Source organism: Tyto alba, unplaced genomic scaffold, assembly GCF_018691265.1.
Source record: "Tyto alba isolate M040663 unplaced genomic scaffold, T.alba_DEE_v4.0 Super-Scaffold_5, whole genome shotgun sequence".
NCBI lineage: Eukaryota > Metazoa > Chordata > Aves > Strigiformes > Tytonidae > Tyto > Tyto alba.
In genome coordinates, this window is record NW_024881326.1 from 3,372,511 (window position 1) to 3,386,412 (window position 13,902).

The 13,902-nt window shown below is 44.2% G+C and overlaps 1 protein-coding gene across 3 annotated transcripts in view; it reads left to right on the plus strand.

The window, feature by feature from the left end:
* The first annotated feature begins 1,811 nt into the window (after positions 1 to 1,811).
* AMOT (angiomotin) overlaps positions 1,812 to 13,902 on the plus strand; it is a 61,185-nt gene continuing 49,094 nt past the window's right edge. Inside the window, exon 1 of one of the 3 annotated variants that reach the window (XM_042807431.1) lies at positions 1,812 to 2,389. The gene's annotated coding sequence lies outside the window, so the exon portion shown is untranslated. Of the gene's footprint in view, positions 2,390 to 2,687; positions 2,885 to 13,319; positions 13,340 to 13,902 lie in introns of those variants that run through there. The other 2 variants (XM_032983379.2, XM_032983380.2) reach the window with 2 other exon arrangements.

The following is a 13,902-nucleotide window of genomic DNA, read 5'->3' on the forward strand; positions in this document are numbered from 1 at the left end:
TTTAAGTTAATTTGTATGTATGTACATAATATTACCAAAACAAAATGAAAGCATGCGTTATAAACAGCCAGCCTATTTGCCAAATTATACTCCGTCTCGGTGGGATGTGAATTAAAACACAATAATGCCGAAGTGTGTATAAAGCTGTATATGAAATATATGCTCATATTTTAAAGCTAAAAGTGACTATTGCAAAGAAAAGAAACCAGAAATAATGCAAATGACTGAAGCGCTGTGGTTTTCTCCTCCTCCTCCCCTCCTTTGCAAATCTCCCAAGCATTGTCTCATTACGCATGAATGATGCAGATTTTTGCTAGGATTGCTTTCTTGCCGTTGCTCATGTTTTCCAGGCAGGGGTGCAGACCTCCGACAGCTGCAGTAACGAGGCAAAGAAAGGAGTGAGCTTGTCGGCCACAAAAAGACTATGGATTTTGGAAATCCAGTACTACAAAAACAAACATTCCACCATGTTTTAGAACAGATCATTCTTGTCTGGCTCCAGCAAACAAGGCCTCGTGACAGCACAGCCCATTTTAGTGTCACTCTTGTACCCCTGTGTTGCTGGATTCCCATGGAGCAATAACAGATTTTCCCTCCATAGCTCCTTGGAGTTTACAGTAAAAGGTTGGTGTGTGGCCTCTACCTCTGCTGGGTTTTTTCCCCTCTTCATCAAAAGCAACAAAACAAAGCTATCTGTAATCAGGGCAAGGAGTAGTAATGCTCCATGAACACAGATGTCTGTGCTTAAAAGCATTTTTCCACCTGACTTTGGATGCTTGCTACTCACATCTCTAAAATGTCCTTTTGTTTCTACATCACTTGTTTTAATTAATGCGATGTTCAGGTCTCTGTGCGCAACAGAGCAAACCCGGCACAGCAAGGGAGACATACTCAGATTTATTGGTGGTAAAGAAAAATGGATGAAACAGCTCAAGATGAGACTGCAGGAGCTGCACATTTGATGACCAGCGGTTGATTACTTGAGTGACAGTTTCCAGATATTTTTATTTTAAGCTTTGCCTATTAGCATTTTTTAGCACCTGGCTATTGCAAGGATAAAATATTCCTAAGGCATCTAGATATTTCTTCTCTCACTAAATTTTATATCATCTGGAGTCACAGCGGTCTTCCTAGATTATTTTGGCATGTGTTCTGACAACTTTTCTACACATTAATCTTGGAAAATCCTGCTTTTAACATTTTTATTGCTTTTGTTGAGAGTGATTTTGGGGTAAGGAATGCTGCTAGTTAGAAATACTGTGAAATATTGAAAATATTGTGAAATATCAGAAGACAAAGCTGTCGCAGAAAGCTCAAAACGTGATGAAGGTAATACATTTAGCACATTTAGTGGTCTGATAATAGAAGCCAGGTGAAATAAAAAAGACCTTAAATCCAAATGGTTGAGATTATAAAAAATTTTAACATGAAAGACTTTAGATTGGTTGTCAACAAAATACACTTCTCTTAAGCAAAATATGTGAGCTCTCATACTGGTGTCTCCCTGCATAATTTACTGTTAATTGCAGGAGGTAGATACTGCATTTCTGTGTTGTAAAATGTGCAATGGTACTCGAAAAAGTTAGTTGTAAAAAAAGCAGTCACCCCATAGCACTGGGGACTCGGCAGCCACGCGTAGGGACATCAGTCGTGATGTGGCAGAGGCGGCGCAGGCCATCCTTAATATTTGCAGATCTGGCCGGCCAGGAGGCCAGCTGTGACAAATGTACCTTCAAAACCACTAAAACATCAAAACTTTTTGCTACGGCTCTGCCTTTCCAAGGCACGGGGCCTCCTGTGGGCAGCGGCCATTTTGTGAGCGACGCCCTGACAGCGGGGAAGGCATCCCCCTCTCTCGGAGGGAAGGATGAACATCTCCGTCCCTTCTTTTTCCGCGCATACCTCCCGGCGCCTGCCTCCTTGGTGTGCCTCACGGCCCAGACGGTGTTTCACACAGGACTTTTGCGCTTTTAGCCCTCAGGTGTCTGTGTGTCCCAGGCCTGCCGGCGAGGAGCTACCTCCACGGGGCATCCGCCCGGACCGCCTCTCCCTCCATCGGCCAAGACGTGGAAACCTAAAGGAGCCCAGAGAGCTGCTCCCTGCCGACCCGGGGCCGCGCTGCGAGGCTTGTGTTCCCGCTCAGCTCTCGGGCGGTGAGGCCAGGCGAGGCGGCAGGACTACACTTCCCGGCCGCCTTTGCAGGCGCTGGCCCAGCGGGGGATGCCGGGTGCCGTAGTTGCAGCCGCCTGGTGAAAGTTAATAACTGAATCTGGGGTAGGCACTTCCCAGAGCTCCTCGGTGTCTCTCATTGCCATGCCGGCTTTGTCACCTCGGAGGAAAGAGGAGCAAGATGGATGAGCGGGCGGCCGCTGGGGCAGGCGCCCATGGGGTAAGGAGCGACGGGGGTGGGGGTGTGGGGGTGGGGCTCGGGCCGCCGCTGCGAGGCCGGCTGCCTGAGGGGAGCGCGGCTTGCTGCTACCCCGCCGGCACCCCCGCCTCCTTCCCTTCCTTCTCCCTCCTCCGCGACAAAGCGGGGGCCGCGGCCGCCCTGCCCGGCCGGGATGCCGAGCTTGGGGGCAGGTGCAGCGGGCAGCGGCGCTGGGGGTTCCCCCGCCGGAGGGGCTGCCGAGGAGGGGGCTCCCGCCTAACGGCCGCGGTGGCCCCGGCCCTCTCCCCTCGGCGCCCAGCTCCTCCTGCCCGCGCCTCCAGCCTGAGGTAAATGCCGCCCCCGCCCCGGCGCTGCTCCCTCCTCGCACCTCCTGGGACAGCGCTGCACGGCCCTGCGGCTCCCCCGAAGCCGGGGAGGGGTTCCCCCTCAGAGCTCGGGGAAGGGGCTCCCGTGTCTCCGCTGCCTTCACAGAAACCATCTCCTTCCCCGGGTGAGGTAAGCGGGGGTGGGGGCAGTTCCGTGGCTCAGCCCCAGGGACCGCGGCCAGTGTTTGGGGGTCACCGCAGGCACCCCCAGTGGTCTCGGGGAAAGTCTAGTCATGGGCAAGCAGCGGGGCAAGGAGAAGGCTGTGAGGGCTTCCCATGGGGACTCTTTGTTGTGTGTGATAACGGGGACAGCGGGTGCAAATGAGAGAGCAGAGGCGTCCTGGCCCTTCCCAGGTCCATTTTCAAGTCCAGGTAACGCAAGGGGATGTTTTGCTCCCCACAGTCCTGCAGAGGAGCTCCAGGGCCTCTGCTCCTGCCCAGCTGCAAGAGATGGTGCCTGCTCTGCTGTCCTCTTCCCTTCAGAGTCCCTGTCCCTGCCAGCCCCAAACACCCACAGGAGCTTATCCACATCTGCCCGAACTCTGAATTAAGCAGAAGTGTCTCCAAATCCTTCTGCTTTGATCTCTGAGATAACACAATGCCAGTCGGAGGGTGATAATCCCCAAAGAGTTAGAAGCTTTGCGTTTGCATCCTTGCCTGGTAGAGAGTGGGGATCTCACCAGCCCCTCGAGGCTCTGGGTTTAGCCATCCCACTACTGCTTCATGGTCTGCCCTCGGGTTGGAAGATTATGCCTTTCATTAGCAGGGTGATTCAGGTAGGCCCCTAAATACTCACTGTGACATTTAGCAGATGGTCAAAGCAGAAGGAGAAATCCCATCTGTCTCAATTCCGGGATACTTTTTGGGGAAGTTGAGGGCTGGAAGGGCAAATCTTTAGTGTGGGGGAGCTGTGGTAGACACAGCAACTTGGGTGATCTTAAACACCCACTGCTTTTGCTTAATGCTGTAAATAGCCAAGAACTGACTGAATCACCGATATATGGTAGGATAGTCCAGCACTTCCACTGTTACAGGTACCTGGGGGGCTGTTCTGACTTCTCACAACATTCAGGCCTAGACTCTGGCCCTTAGCATCCTCGCCTGGAATCTCCTATTGTGAGATGCATGAAGAAGATCCCCATTCAATTTTCAGGTTAAAATTTTCAGTGGGTCACCTCTGATAAATGATCCTCAATTCAACCCTAATGCAGTATAAAATAGCAAATTCCATTTTAGTTCACTTTTAATTTTTATTCCGCTTTTTAATGATAATTTTTCATTAAGCATCTAATCCTGTCCTAGAGTTTTTCATCAGTAAGACTCAAGGTGCTTTACAAAAGAGGTAAAAATGTGATTATTCCAATTAGCCTTGTTAAGGCTTAGGTAGGTTTTGGGCAGCTTCTGCAGATAATATAGGTCATAAATAATTAAAAGTACTATATAATTAAAAGAAATCCCCCATTGTAAACTAAAGTGCCATACTGAAGAAGCCAGTCTTCAAAGGCATGGCCTTATAACCTAATCTCCCTGATCAAAACCTTATCCCATTAACCCACAAATCTTCACTATCCCAACCTGTCTGCCCCTACGGCAGGTACTTCCATGTGCCTGTGCAGGCCCTGAGGGAAGTAGAGGGTCAGGGAGTTTCAGTGACCAAAAGCAGTCTGGAGAGTGTTCGCCTGTTAAAGTCCCTTGTCTGGTCATTTGAGTAAAGGTCTCATGTTTGGGGGCTTACCAAAATATACAACCTGAACTGAGCAAGCTTAGGAGTAGAACTGATCTGGTGTTTTAGCAGAAATAGTTATTGGAAATTAGAATCATTGTTCAAACTGGAGTCCAGATCATACAAAGAAGGTTGTGGCCTGGATCCAATTCATACATGAGCTAAATAAAATTCTGACCCTGAAGCATGCTCTGAACACCTTGTCAAATTTCATCAAAGATGGACATGAACTTTTATGTTTGGGAGTTCAGGCTCTAGATTTCTAGTGCTAAACTGGGTCTGTGTATTCTGACACCTGCGTGTCCCCACTGGAAGCTATCTCAGGACCGCTGTTTATCTATATAATTCAGCAGTAGGTCTACGTGGAAGAAATCCTTGTTCTCATTCCAAATACCTGCTGTCACATATTACTTATTCTGTGGGAATGTTTTTGCTCCGATTTGTGGTTATGCAGTATTCAGCGATGACCTAATTGCAATGTTCTCATTAGGTAGAGAAATTTTTGAGTTTGGCTTCATAGTTCACCTTCTCAGTAAGTAAATCGTTGGTCCATAACACCGTCTACCATCAGTACTGTCACTTCAGCCCACTGTTTTATGAGGGATCATAAGGCTGGTGAAGGCACTTCAAAGTATGTGTATCTACAACAGCTTCTCACACTTTACAACTGTAATGTCTAATTTAGCTCAGAGCAAGGGTACACCATCTTGTTGATGAAAATGCCTGAATCTGATGACCTGTAGCAGCTTTCTTACCACTAAAGAAACTGCACCTGTGTTATTTTGCTGTTGGGTAATTTCCTTGAAAGTTGGTGATACACGAGCAGCTACAAATAAAGCTGAAAAAGGCCGGATTGGCTTTCAGACCGTTTTGTGATGAGGCTTAATTTTGGCTGGAGAATGCTGATGTAATTTTCAAATATAACTCAAAGGGATGTTGGTTGCAAGTTACATTAAAATGAATCCCTAAGTTCCTTAGGGTCTTGGAGAAACCTATATCTTGATCTATCTGTGCTGCAATTTCTTCATTTGTACTGTGTTAAACTGTAATTCAGTAAACTGTAATTCTTGTATGCTGGAAGCTTTGACATGACTAGAGCTCCTGGAAATGCTGGTGGTACTGGAAGGTACTACAAATGACAGAAGGGAACCTACAGAAATAAGGAAACAGGGAGTGCAGACGTTTTGAGCAGCAGAAAAAGAGGGTGAGAACAGAAGAAAGAAGGGAGGGACAAAGGAAGAAAAAATATTAAAAAAAAAAAAAAAAAAGCAGGAGAAAAAGTAAACCACCACCATTCTAGGTGACTGTCAGTGTGGTCTGGGTAAGTCTTTGCACTTGAACCAAGTTTTCCTAAGAACATTATCATATACCACTTACGGGAGGGAGGAGAAGGGAAGAGGGTTCCCGGAGAAGTGCGTATCCACACAATGAAGTCTTTGGTTTCTTCACTTGCACATTTGTAGAGCGCTCACGTCTTTCCCTTACCCCAGGAGACATTCCCATTTCCTTTCATTTACCAGTGTTTGGAAGGCGGAAGGAGATGAGGCACTGTTGGGTTCCCTTATTAACTTAATCTGTGGGAAGCCCTACATAAATCATTGAATTTCCTAGTCATGATAGAATGAGATATTTGTACAGTGAAGTCAAACAGAAGATCGAGGTTCCTGCACAGGGAGGCTTTAATGCTGTTCCAGTCCTGTGCCTGTGACTCTTACGTGTGCATTTCTTTGAAGTCTGAAGCTTAGGAGTCTGCATTAGTGATCAAGGGACAGAGCTGAATACGGAATTCATATGGTACGAAGGTAAAGGTGTGGGTATGAATGTGGGAGGAAAATATTTAAGAGCAGTCTGGTATGTATAGTTAATAATATTAAAAAAAAATAATCATATTAGTTTCCTATTGTTACTCAAGTTCTCAAGGCTTTTAGCATTTTCTCATTCCTTGTAGACCAGTGATCTCTTGCCGAGTCCTGTAATGTCTGAAATACTAACTTCCTTGAAAAGTTGAAAACTTCAGGTTTGAAACCTTTTGTCCTTTTGTGCAATGGGAAACTTGCTCTGATCCCTTAGGCAGGAATCTCTGTTCCTCATACAGTGTTTTAGAGTGCAGTGCTTGGCATTTGGCTGTCACTCTGTCCCACTCAGCCAAGTGTTGTTGATCCCTGAATGCTTAAAAAGTTCCTTGGGACTCTGTGCAGATGTGACGTTCTGAAGTTGAGATTTGTCACGAGCAGAATGCATTAGAACAATGATTTCTGACTTTGACTTACAATTGTGTTAAAACTTACATATTTTTACCACGGTGTTTGTTCCTTTTAAGGCTTTTAGCCGTTTCTCTAATTCAGAAGCTGCTCTTCCCATTTTTTACTTCATGAAGTAAAATAGTCAAATTAAAATGCTGTGTATCTTGCTACACTTAATATACAGGTATCTACTGACTGAAACAGTGAAATCGACCCCAGGTTTCAATTTATGACCTGCTATTTTAACCGCTTTTTCCGAAGCCCACCCTAATTGCTGCTTTTTCTTGATTGAGCAGCAAATCCTCTCTAAGCCCCCTGGATAACCAAAATTCAGATTTTTCTGAAGAAGCAAAGGTAAGATTTTTCAGGACTTGGCTTATATGTAGGGACCTTATGAAGCAGATCGTAAGGTGGTATTTATGTCCTACCAGGTATGGAGCTGCTTTCGAAATACTGGCTAAGCACCAGGGAATTTGCTCTGGATGTCTCCCAGATGCGATGGGGAGGTACAGACCTACCACAGGGCTTTGGGAGCACTGGGGCCTCACTGGCACCGCTCACACCCCCACAGCATTTAATTCAGCCGCGGCTGCACGTTCCACCTGATCAGAGGGTTGACTGTGCTCCTCAAGTGGAAAAACTGGAGACCCCAGACCCTTCTGTGTGGATGACTGTGGGACCCCTTTCTCCAACCTAATGTTGGTGCTGTAAACTGAATCTCTTCATCAGCCCAAACACTTTGAAACCTTCCTCATGAACAAGTTCCCGAATGCCTTGCAGGCACTGGAAGGGAGGGCTGGCAGGTCCAGCCGGGGCAATGCAGAGCTGGGGCAGCAGCTCAGAGCTTGGCAGCCATTCTCCAGTAATGGCTTTACTCTGACTCAAACCGATACAGCTGCATTATGAAGTCTCGTGTATTTTTTTCTTTTAAACATTGGATTTCTTTATGTATTTAATACCATAGTATAAATGAATATTTATGAAGGTGTCTGAGGTCTTTGGATCAGCTATGTCATATAAATCTCTGATCCAAAGCCCACTGTAGCCCAGCAGAAAAAAACCCACCTCTGACATTGTTCTCCCCTCTTGCCCCCAGGGAATTAAAAAGACAAATTATTTTAAGCAGTTCAACATGTACTGAGCTTTAGTTCATTTGCTAAGAAAGAGTATAATGTCTTTCCAGGACTATGTTCAAAACTAAAGAACAAAAAGCTACCTTGAAAAATGGCCATTGGGAAACAGACCGGCAAAAGCCAAGAAACTTGAGCTCTTTGCTAATGAATACTCTGTCCTTAACTCACATTGTCTCTTTTGTTTCCCACACTTTCATGAGCTGCACATGGATTCAATTTGCCAGTCTTTAACCCTTCTTACTGATGCCTGATCTGTGCATAGTTTGGAAACTGGGACAGCTGTCACTTAGGTGCTTGGCTTTGTTTTTTTATATTTTTTTGCTCCTGATCTGCGTGTCGCTGTGCAGTCTCTGGCTCAGATGCAGTAAAGTAATCCATGCGGGGTGTGGACAAGGCTTGGGTGCATGCTGGGGACAGGGTGTCAAAGCTTTTCCAGCTTCCTGGCAAAGGGTGTAACAAAGACAGGGCTGGAAGCAGGTTTGCTTTGATTAAAACGTAGTAGTATTTCCACTGTGACTACCATAGGGGAAGATGTTGGGGCTATAGTAGGACTTTTTTAAGAAGAGCTGTTTTTCTTGGCATAGCTCTAAAATTGATGGAAAGTCAGGGTGGAGCCAAGGGATTTGGCATCATGGGAACTTCTCACACCAGCTTGTCTTTGTGCTACAGCACAGCAGAAGTGCTTTCTGCAGAGGGAAGCATTAAACATCAGATGTTTATTTGTGAGTGAAATGTATTCCAGTGAATGATTGCCCATAGTAAATATACTTCTTAATAATGACTGTATACTTTCCAAAAGCGTAACTAGCTCCTAGAGTTGCTGTTTGCTAAATTGATAGGGATCTAATTAATCATCCATTTAAAACAAAAAAATGGCATTCCATGTCAAAAACATAATGCATTTTCATTCCTCGTTTTGACTCTAGAGAACTATTGAACAAAGATGACCAGCAGAGAGTGCTGGTGCTCTTCCAGAATGTGGCAACAGCTTCTGAAATTGATTGTAAAATCTAACCAGACTTTGTTCCATAATTCTATTTTTAGTTTTTCATGTCTGTGAAAAATGTTAATCAATTATCTGTAACTTGATATCTTTCAGTCTCTAATTATCAATCTTTTTGTAGCTTACTATAGGAGAAAGATCATTTTTAAGATCACAACTGTATGCTCAGAAAAATGGTAATTGCCACTTTTTGAAGCAATTATTTAACAGAACTTCATATATTTTGTTCCAATGCATTTTACTATTTTTGTACATAACATTATTTCTCCTTTCATTTCTCTTCTTTAATTTCATGTGCAGAATAATCTGTTTACTATTCAGTACAGCTTCTGTGTAGTAGGGGAAGATGGCACTGCTCCTACAATTAGTAGAGCATTAGCATCTACGCGGTGCTCATTTTTTCACTGAGACTGTACTTTTAACTTTTCCAGGCAATGGAAGGTTGCTCCCAGCCAAAGCTTACTTTTGCTTGGGCTTCTTTCAGTTCTCAGTTCTGAGTCTACTTCTGACATCAATATTAAAAACAAATTGCTAAAGCTTTCAATCAAAAAGCACTCCCTCTCCCTCGTCCCCATGGTATTTATCAGTACAGTTGTACCCTTGTAAGTCCTGGAGTCTTTGAAGAGTTTAGGCTTTTCAGTTTCAAATCAGTCATGGGTTTTCCCTCTGAATCTTTATGGTCATTGAAATATCAGGACTATCAAGTCTGTTTTTTGCTGCAGAACCTGCTGTGCATCTTGCTCTCTTGTGATTCCATACATTCTTCAGTCATCAAGAGCAAACAAAGACTGTGTTGAAGTGCAGGGCCTCCATGCCTTACTCTTGCAGTTCACTCTGATCCAAATTCACTGAAAGCTGAGGGAGTCTTTTAATTAACTTCAGCACATTTTGAAGAGACATCTCTTTTTACAGAGGTGTGAGAGGCAAGAGTACAGAGAAACAAGGGAAACAGTCAACTTTTGTACATCAAGGTTGTTAACTTACAATAGACATCGGTTAAAGGCTTACAGGTCCTTCTTTGGGAGAAGAACAGTGTCTTGTAAGAAAATCCATTTGTCCAGACTAACCCTGCTGTCCTTATTCTGCCAAAATTACTTTTAAGTCTGGGGGACTGGGGTGTGAATGCATTTAGGGCAAAGCTGAAACATTTAATTTGTTTTTTCATAGCTGTCAGTTGTTTATCACTCTTCTGGTTACACAGCTTTCTTCTGAAATTCTGCATAAAAAGGGGCCAAGGTTCAGCAGTTAGAATAATTCTCTTTACAGGTGGTACCTGATCAATCAACTCATGGGTGACACACCACTGCTGACCTCTATATTGCATTTCACTGTGTAAGCTGTTCCTTTTCTCCCCATCCTGTGCATGGTCTTTCTTCACCCAAGGAACCATGCTGAACTTGAGTTACACTCCATTAGAGGTACCATCCAAACTGACATACTTTAAAAATCTTCACACGCAGTAGCATACAAAACTTTAGATGAGCAGCAGGAGCCATGTCACAGTGTAAATCACAATATAGTCAGGACATGAAGTTGGCTATGCAAACATCTCTGCAGCGATTACTTCCCTCCCAGAAGTTATGTGGTCATTAAAGTTTTATTATGTAGAATTGGTAGAATAATAAACTTGTGTAGAAAGACACAGCAATTACTTAGCAAAGAACAGAGGAATACATACTTCATAACTATTCCTGCTCTTGTGTTTTGAAAGGTAGCATTTTTCTAGCAATTCTGCACACGTCAAGTTTCATGGTAGTAATTTATGGTGGTGTTGGTCTATGAATGCCTGTCATTACCATCTGTTGGTGAATGATAACTGGTTTTACATATAATTCATGCCTCAATCTCATGTTTGTCAGATGGGTTTTGTTTCTCTTTAGAAATCATAGCTGGTCTCTAGCCGTACCCAGTGGCAGGACCTGAGGGAGCCTTTCAGGGTTTGTTACAGCTTGGGGCTGGATGTGGCAGCAACATCAAATCCTCTAAATACAACTTTAAAATGGCCGTGAGCACCCTGAAAGCCCTGGGTGCTATCCAACCCAGTGGTAAAATGGCAGCAAAAAAGCTGCAGTGCTGTACATCCAAGTTCACTGTACACGCAGGCAGCAAGGCAGGCCCTGTGGCCTGTGACTCTCGGAGACTTTCCAAGTCTAGACTGAACTCACAGCACGACTATGGACAAACCACTTCGCCCTCCTGTACCTTGGTGCCTTCTCCACACAATTCTTGTGATTCTTACATGATTTTGAAATCATCTCATCTTGTTTTGATCTGTATTCCCTAATGTATTTGGTAACTTACTTTCCTTCAACAAATATATTTGTCAAACTGACTTTGCCTTCTATGTCAAGAAATATAAAGTAATTTACTGTTTCAGAATTACCTATTCCTTGCTCCTGCTCACCTAGTAAACTTCTCCTCAGCTCCTCTTCATCTTTTTTGCTGTTGCTTGCATTACTGTTTGTTTACTGTAGGGCCATTATTTCACCCACCAGCATATTTACAGACTAGACAAAGAACCCCCCACTTTGGCGGGGGGGGGGGGGGGGGGGGATGTACTGTCTGGTCCCACGAGCTAAATGGCACTTCTGAGCACTGTTAACAGTTAATTTTTATGTGCAAGAAGAAAAGCTCCGTTAAACTGGCCCAAGATCAGAGATCCACGGAAATTAATTTACACCCCTCTCAGCTTGCACTGAATGAACGCAGGACTGAGCAGTGATTTCCCTCTGTACATGAGGGATAATATCAGCAGCTTCCTGAGCTCCAGCTGTTGTGGACAAAGGACGGCAGAGTTACAGCAATTCCTGGAGGGAGGAACTTTAAGATGGAGGAATTTTAAAGAATGTGAAGGACAACCTCTTAAAAAATTGTAGGTGGAGCAATTCCAGGTCATCCAAACACTTCGTAAGCTCAAGATTTATTTTCCTACTCTGAACCAGTTGCCATTGTGGCATTTATCTTTTGTGCTTTTTAACACATCTACTGTGACCTTTGTATGATTGCATAAATTGGCCCGAATATGCTGGAACAGTTATTAGAAACCCCTTTCTTGTGCTGTTTCCTGAATTCCCACATTGTGGCGTGATGTGTGTATGGAAACTGCTCGCTTCCTCCACTGGCAGCCGTTCAGATGTGTGCTGGAGCTCCTGAGGACTGGGCTGGGCAGGGAGCTGGGTGAAGGAAGGATGCAGGGGGAGAATATTTTGAGGAAGAGAATGTGGATTTCATGCATCTTTGTTCTTTTCCAGTTCCGATAATGCTGTTATCTCCAATTGTGTGGGTTAAACATAAGCAGTGCTAGTCCTCTGTAGAATAAACAGCAGCAGATGAGCTGAGGTTAATATGCCTCGGGCAAGGCTAGCTGCTTTTCAGTGTCTGCATTAAGCAATATTTTTACTCTCCTGATGACTCTACCTTCTCTCTTTACTCCCCACTATTTTCTTTTAGCATGTGGGAGGGAGACAGGATGTGTGATTAAAGAATAGTTTATAACTCTTTAACACACTATAGCTATATATTTCCCTTACAACTCCACCCCACAGCATCTAGCAAATATGTGCTTCATTAGCTTGTTCTGCGTTGTGTTTTTTTTTTCTCTGCATTTGCAAACTGTAAGGTTATGGGATGTTAATGAACTGTTTACATGTGTTTCTACATTTGTTCCACTGAAATGTTCCAATGAATGAATGTCAGTTATGAGGGGAAAAAATAGATATTTATACATGCTGCATTTGGGATTTCTGAAATTTGACTTCCTGAATTTTTTTTCAGGTCTTTCTTTTCAGTGTGAAGAGTTGGGAATGTTGGAAGGGATTCGTTTGCTTAGAGCAATTAAATGGTAAATGGCTGAATCATGTTATCTCTTCTTCCACAAAAAACCCTAAATGAACTCTGGGAGGCCAGGTTTCACTGTGCAGGGATTTGACATGCAGTCAGTTTTTGCACATTTAATACTTTTGTGAACTGGTGTCATCTTACGGTCAAACCTTACGAAACTGGGACTGACTACTTAATGGGCTTTTAGTGTTTGCATCCAGTCCTTAGTGTATTAAATCAGCTGTGGACACACCGTGACAGCTTCTCTCGTTTTTTGTTTTGCTTGCTCTTGAAATTACAAGTTAGTGAACAGGAGCCAGGAGACAAGTAGAAGCTGTCACTCAGAGATCGTCCTCCAGAGTTCACGGACAGGAGTGACCTCACAGTGGGAAGATTCGAGTGTGTTGTATGCAAAAGCCAGAGGAGGAGGTGGATTGTGAGAAAGGCAAGGCACCATTGTTTGTACACCAGTGTGTCCCTATTGAAGGACCAGTTTGTTATCTCGGGCCTTGTTTAGACTGGAGATTTGCCCTGATGACAGGCATCAGGCTAGGAGAAGTGAGTGTTGCTCACCCTATTTCTGAACAAGAGCTTTGCCTCTGACACAGAGGTTGGTACTGCTGCAGAGGTGACCGCGTTACTGCTATGAGATCTTCCAAAACAGGTACACTGGCTTAAGCTTTTATCAACATTTTAGGATCCTTTTACTGGCATTCACTGAATGGGGGGACATGCACAAAGGTGATATGTTCATGCTTTTATTTAAAGGTTTTTACATGTTTGAACCCAAACTGCTTTTTAAGTTGAAATTCTACAGTGTGATTCCAGGCGCTAAAGGCTGTTATCTTTTACCATCTGGTAAAACGATGAAACACTGCAAAACCGTGCTTGCATTTGGGGAAAATACTGAAGTCTCTTCCATCTCCTCTTTCCACACCAACCATTAGATCCAGCTGTGGCAGCGTAGCAGAGGTCCGGGGATGTTTCCTGTTACGATTGTCTGAGCCTTGGAAGACTACGTGATGTATATTATAGTTTTCAGCAGAACATTATATACAGGGAACTCCTTTAATATCCTGCTTATATGGAGTTAGTTGTGATCAGTTCTTGCCACGCTCTCAATTATTTTCAGCATTTGGCCAGCAAAAAGTGGGTGACTCGGATCCGTTGGCTTAAACCCATTGAACTCCACTGGCTTCGCGGAATGATTTTGAGACTTTGGGGCTA